General features: G+C 37.4%; 1 long non-coding RNA gene across 1 annotated transcript; it reads left to right on the top strand.

The window, feature by feature from the left end:
• Nucleotides 1–6,096: 6,096 nt before the first annotated feature.
• On the top strand, nucleotides 6,097–6,834 carry LOC117204206. The gene is made up of 3 exons (XR_004487028.1): nucleotides 6,097–6,175; nucleotides 6,307–6,405; nucleotides 6,476–6,834. It is a non-coding gene; the product is annotated as an uncharacterized LOC117204206 (long non-coding RNA).
• The last annotated feature ends 490 nt before the right edge of the window (nucleotides 6,835–7,324 follow it).

Below are 7,324 nucleotides of genomic sequence, written 5' to 3'. Positions count from 1 at the left end.
ATAACTATCGTATAGTTAAAATTATTAATTATATAGGATCAATTGCTTTGAACAGAATTCTAAAATGATCTCTAATAATTAACGGGCAAACACTTTTACGTATTACATATGTTTATGCGCAATTCAAAGACACACGCGTCGACACGGAAGAATTGAAATCGAAGAAACGAAAGCTCTCTAAAAATAGGTACAAGTGTGTTTTCGTACCAAATTATTTTCTCAATTAACTATGGAAAAACAGACTTTTCTTTTAACCGGGTAAGGACTTCGCGTTGGAATAAACTCGTTGCTGTCGTTTCAGGGAAGGTTGTTAGAAATACGTACCTTTACCTTTATTCCATGACAAAGGATGCTTTATATTTGCGTCATACGTGCGCTGTTTAAGACAATAGATTCTATTGTACAAAGTGGATAAGAGCATTTCAGCGATCTCGAAGCATTTCACCATTGGTAACAACAGTAACAGTAGTAAGAATCGTTTTGAAACATTAAGCTTTGAGAATTTCAATCGTTCGAGTTCAAATGCGCCGTTAACTGTTACTACTGTTATTGCTAAATGGGCACCTACTCTGTGATGGCAAAAGTAAAAATTGATACGAATATACAACAATGCTGCTAGAAATATCATGTCCGATGCGTACAACATACTCTAATATGTGAAAAACGCGGAGAATAAAGATATATAAATATATAATAAAGTATATATACTATAACCATTTACGTAAAATTTAGCAGCGAACATTAAACAGACGCGTTCAAAGTCGCTTATCCAGGTATCCGAAGGGCCAATTTTCATCCACCTTCTTATTATCACCTGTCTATTTGTATCACCGATTGACGATAACTATTATTTTAATCCGTATCTACTAATACAGTTTACAGATCAGGTGGTAAGATCTTGGCTAAGATCAGAGACTAAAATTAGATTAAAGATATTTTCAACGATTTAAAGAATGTGTTTAAATATACACAATAATAAGTGTCTAAACGTTCACTCGTTGTCGGTACAATATACGATCAGAATCAGGTTGTTTGTTTCCGTGGGTATACGACTAGAATGGTAAAAATGTTTCGGTGACTCGAAGCAAACGTATAATTGTAAAGGGCGATTAGTAGGTGTACACCTACCGCCTTGATTGCCACGGTGGTTACAATTATTATCGATGACTCGCGTTAGTAAACTTTTTACGCCGACTAAAATAAAATAAATTTCATGGAGTAAAAAATGTTCAACGATGCGAATGACAATTAGATAACATTGTGAGAAGCAAGTACGCAGATACGATATAATATTTCGCAAAACGCGTTAAAGTCTTCGATGCGTTTAACTCTTTGCGATTTGAGGTTTTCGCACAGCGTTCGCTCACACTTGCGTCTTACGCTACACCATAATGCCGATTGCCGTCGGTTAAATAGCCACGCAAAACGGATCAAACCGTCGTTCGTTTTCCTACGTTGCTCTTCGACTAAAAGACGATACGCGAAGAGTTTGTATCGATAGCGTGTATAGTAGGTCACCAAACCAGAGCGACAGGTTTCCTAAGCGTCAAAGTTTCGGTCGAATAGCAGCGTCCCGGTGGAATGTACAAGTTTCGTCCAGCCGTGGCCGATGGGAGGCAATTGATTCTGCAGTTAGACAAATCTGCCTATATAGCTGTGCCAGACAGTCGCGTCAATGGACGAAACGAGAAGGTCGACGTTAAAAGAGAATCGAAGGAAGATCGAAACGCTCCATGAACGATTCGTAGAATCTGCGTCAAGCGGCAGAAAATGATTTTAGAGAACGGCCCAGTGTAAGCACGCGCGCTTACCACAGCACAGATAGAATATCGCGATAGAGTGGAAATACCGATCCGAAAGCTTCGTTCGAATCAGTCAAATTACTCGAACTCGAACAGTTTCGGTTCGAATAACTCGAACAATCTGATTTCAACGGAGTACTTGGAAATGGAAAATAGAAAGGAAGAAGTGGTTCGTAGTACGTACGTACGAACTATTAGGCACAAAATTATTGGCACAGATATTAAATCAAAAAAGGAAAAAGCGTCGGTCGAAGGATTCGCAGAAATACTTTTAATACTTTTAATACTCTTTTATTGCGATATATGCTTTACGCTTTACGCTATAAACTGGCCGAATGATAAAGCAACGACGGTACACGATAAACGCCGAGCTTCTTGGACTTGGCAAAATTATCGACGTCTCGTAAAGAAGACAATTACAATCGAAAGACCTTGCTTCAAGTGCCTTGGTCCGAATAACAATTTTTAAAGGTTTCAATAATTCCTAATCATTTCTAACTTTTTTCTCATCTTTCATAGCCATTCTTCGTATCAAGCGTGCCAATAGGTAACGAGATAATAAGAAACACAAGCGTAACGTCGATAAATCTATCGCTATAACGACGAATTCCAACTTTTGCCGATAATCTATAGGAAAAATACAACTACGCTTTCTAGACGCATTCCTGTGTAACGATACGCAAAATTATCATTTCTTACAACGTTATCCCATACCACTACCTCATTCTGTTTTACAATATTCCTTCCCATTGCTGATCATTTTCAAGACACAGTTTGCCCCAGTTACGTGGGTCACCTTGCACAATAATGGCCTTTTCAAGATTTTCCAGCGTGAATTGATCTCGTTTATTCGAAAATTCAAGGCTGAAGAAGATTATTCCAAATTGTAATTGGTACAATTTACCCTTTTCCTAATATCGTGCTGAAATTTCTTTTTATAGTTTTACGAGTGTACCCTGATTCAAAATTTTTATAATCTTCGATATCGTATCGCAATCGTTAATTTTTTCTTAAAACTCCACTAAACTCCTCTCTAATCGTTCGACCGAAGAGGATCGGATACACTTTTCGGTTAAAGTTAAAGACATTTTCGTTTTTTAGTTTTATTTATTTCAGAAATAACAACAAGTAGGTGCAAGAACAATAATTTAGTTCGCAACGTTGATCGAATTACGAATTAAACCAAGTAGCAATAAATACTTCTGATAAAAATTTTAATTGTTTCGTATAGAATAATACGTACCGCCCCTGTTATACCGTCTCTACCTAAGTTTCTCGTTTCGTTACGATCGACCGAAACGGATATTTGAAATCTAAAGAATTTTTTAACAAGCACCTAACTGCCAGGAACCTCGATCGTCGACACCAAGTTGCGCTAAACACATCTAATCTCAAAATATAATCCACCGATCTGCGACATCCGCAATTGTCGAGTTACCGTCAAATACATGCTTTTAAATTACCTTAAATTCAATTACTGTCGCAACTATTACGAGAATAAAGTTACTGAAACGAAAATCTCTGTAATAAAAATCAAATTTCTGGAAAACGTGTCGTTATTTGACAAAATCTAACTGGCAGATCCCTGTCCGCCCGTATTGTCGTCGCTAATAAGTGCACGTAAAAGCGGTTGATGCGATCTTCCCAATTCATCGTTTGCGTCAAATTCGTCTATATTCGAGACGACGTGTCCTAATATTTCTCTTATCTTATTTTTATATTTTGGCCCGAAAAAATTCGCTCGAGATACGATTCGTTCAACGTCCTGTATTTTTATTAAGCGAAGTATTTTTCTCGCTACGTTCTTCGGCTGTTTGCAGAAATTGATCGATAATCAGCTTACTTAATACGTACGATACCTAACTCGAAAGTTAACTTAACTTAAAATAAACTGCTTTGTTCTTGTAATTCGTTTCGACTAAAAAATGGCATCTTTCTATTGGTTACATCACGGTGTTCGGCAAATAGCTAGAGTATTCGACCGTATTTATGCATCCATTCGCATATCTTGCCTTGTTCGTTGCAACGCGTACATATAGCAGTCACGCCTATCGTACGAGGTTATCTTCATCTGCAATGTTCGCTTCTATTCGAATGTGAACGATAAATCGTGAAAAGGTTTCTAGGAACGTGTCGATGGTCTCGGTAATGGAAAGCACGAGTGGCCTGCACGAGAACTTTACGACGATAAAAGTTCTTACTTGATGAATATATGTTCAGTGTGTGGGTGAACGAACCGATTAAATTTGTTCATATTAAAACAGATAAAATACTCGGTATATCGTGCATAAACGTAAAGTGTATAATCGTTATATAAGTGTATGTCATCGATCAAAAACCGCTTAGATAAATAGCTAATTATTTCGCCTACGACACAATAAAAATGTTTATTTTTAACTAGAAATAGTCGTAAGATTAAATATATTACGCGCAAAGTTGGTTAGTAGTCTTTTCTTTCGAGTAAAGTATCTGTTTGTAGATTTTTCGTCGATACTTGCAAATATCTCCAAATTCTTAAGTTTCCTTTGAAAGTAAGCCAGTACCTTACGCGTACACGTACCAAAACTATACGTGTGAGCGCGGGATAAACTTTTGTTGCTTGAAATAGCGTTTAACTCCGACAACCGCAAAAATTTTATCAAAGAATATCGATAAGTCACACGATGATAGGGTATATCGTTCGATAGATACTACATATTTAACAGAATCGAAAGGACCAAATAATTTTTTAAGCAAATAAATTAATTTAATCTATACTGTACGCGTTGAAGGATATTAATCTGTCGCAAAACGACTTCTCGTACGAAATTTCGTCGTTCTCGAATATATCGTTCGAGAAAAACATATTACAGCTCCTTGACTATAAACGATACAACCTTATTCAGAGAACTTTGATCTAGTTTTCATAAAGGCACTTATGCTGGAAAGATCATATGCTCGAATAAAAATCTGTTTAAAAAGTTGATTTTGTTGACTCTATCAGAATCGATGTAGGTTTTCGAAGATACGAGCTGAAATACAAAACGCGTGGAATTTTCATTTATATGTAGATGCCACAGAATCAGAGATATGCTTGTTCAAAAGCGACATATAAAATACAAGAGGTCACTTTACTCCTGAAAAAATTAAAATCTTTTATTAATAGCAACAATCTGCGCTTTAAATTCACATATGGAAAATAGCGTAAAGTAAATATAATTATTATATAAGGAGCATTCAGCCATTCACAGTGCCATCTACGCCACCTTATTCTGTGCCATTTTATTTTTCGTAGAAAACGATTTCACACGTAAAAATTATTTAACTGTTTTTTAGTTTAGTCCGAGGAAGACACGACCGAGCAAAAGCCGTTCGATGTATTATAACGCTCTAAGTTTCTCGTGTTAAATATCGTCAACGCAATTATTAATATTTATTTCCTGTAAAAGGTAGTTTTTATTATGGTATTTTTCGTATTCGAACCGCAAAATAATTATTTTCTAAATCATTCGTCATAAAGGATTAATATTCAGTTCGTCTCTTCCTTGCTTTCCGATGTTATACCAAATGTGAACTATAACTGTTAATGCTTAATGAATAACACGTCATAATTATTGGAATTTGAGCAACGCTCTCTCTCTCGTACGATTAATCTACATACGTAGTCAGATACTTGACATCCGAACAACCAGATAGACGTAACGTAAATTCATCGTAAACGCAGTAAAATTTGCATTATCGTATTTGAGATATGCAAACATTGTTCGATCAAACTATAAGCTGATCGATATAATTATAAGTATACGTAACTTTTTGCTTATTAAAATCTTTAGCTAGATTTCATTGTATGGAAAGCGATGGATGCCCGGGAGGAAGAGAATGCCATTTGTCAGAGCATCGATAGAGAAACGTAAGGACGTTAGTAGTACTACCATTATAGTAAATAAAATAATTACTAACCCGACCCAGGTTAAAGCTAAGGCTGAGCTGCGGAATATTTCTGCATAACGCGGCATCACGTGACCGGGCACGAATTACCGGCATTCATCGCAGTAATCATAAATCGTAACGATGCCGTTGGCAAATGTTCAAGGATATTGATCAATGAGCGATATCATTTGCTTTTGCTTTTTTCCCCCGATACATCTATCATCGGTTTTGGTTTACCCAAACTTTGCGAATGCTTCGTTCCAAGACATGTTCGTATCGAACGTAATCTCTCTCTCTCTCTTTAGAAAATACACTAAACAATAGTGTTATTTTGCCATTATTCGTCGCTTGTCTCAAAGAGAGGAGAAGTAAAGAAAACGAACATATGGGTTTTCTATAATTTAAGCGACGAGCAAAAAGATCGCTGTCAGACGACTGAAGATAGCAACTAAACTCTCATATACGTACATATAAGCGATAAACGATTAATCGGAGTACTGAACTTTGTCATTAGCTTCTACAAAGCCCTTTTGCTACAAGCAGTGCGTATAATAATAAACGATACTCGGAGGATCCGCCACTCCTCTGCCACTAGGTGAAAATGAAGCATCAGATCCACAAGACTAATAATACGTGGACATATATCACGGAAGACTGGACAATTCCGTTAGCACGGAGGTTGGAGCTCAACGAGGTGCGTTCTTAACGACTTATCGAAGCATACGAGGGATAAGCTCGGCTCAATGATCACTATGTGTAATCAGGTATAACGTTACACGATGCTTACACGGCCCCAAGAGCCCGAGTCTACTATTTTGTGCGCTAGTAGAACTGTGAAAATGCCTTTTTACGAAGCAACCGAGCATATGCGCCATCGTAGCTCGACCATACGCTGTCACAGCCCTATGGACCGAGTGAGACGTTGCACGGGTGAAATGTTTCACCAACGAGACTCAAAGGATAGTTAACAGTTAACGGCCATGTGACCATACCGTCATCCTATCCCGCACCAATCGACCGCGATGTGTACCCTCGCACCCTTTATCCTCTTTTTCTCGCTTCGTCCTTCTCTCTCTCTCTCTCTCTCTCTCTCTCTCTCTCTCTCTCTGGTCGCTTACTTCTGATTCGTTTGTTTTATACCTTAGTAGGTGCCAATCCAAGATTCGTTCGCGTATCGCGAGCGAACAGATTTCTTGATAAACGTGAAACGTTGAAATCGGGACGAAATCTATATAGGTCGCGGACTGAAAGGATATCGTTACGGACAAGATGCGTTATCTTTCAATTTATTTACATACACTGTACATACTTGACGATCAGTTCATCGAGATACACGCATCGAGTACGTTCTGTGCATGCACGCACGTAGCTATATAGTCTCTTAAAAATATCGCGATTATTGGAAACTATAGAATTTCTACACGTTTCTATGTATTTTTCCAACGACTAATTAATCGTATAATTTCACGTTTCAAAAACTAATCGATCCTAGACTTGAAAACTATTTAACTCGAGCGCTACGTTTACTTCGACACGAGAGATTATTTGTTTGCCGTTGAATTTACGAGTCAACCCTGCAAACAGTTATTAAGTCAAGTAAAAAAAAATGATCT

The sequence above is a fragment of the Bombus bifarius genome, unplaced genomic scaffold, assembly GCF_011952205.1.
Source record: "Bombus bifarius isolate JDL3187 unplaced genomic scaffold, Bbif_JDL3187 scf7180000007977, whole genome shotgun sequence".
NCBI classification, from domain to species: domain Eukaryota; kingdom Metazoa; phylum Arthropoda; class Insecta; order Hymenoptera; family Apidae; genus Bombus; species Bombus bifarius.
The sequence above is the reverse complement of the archived record's forward strand: the minus strand, read 5'-3'. Positions and strand labels throughout refer to the sequence as shown.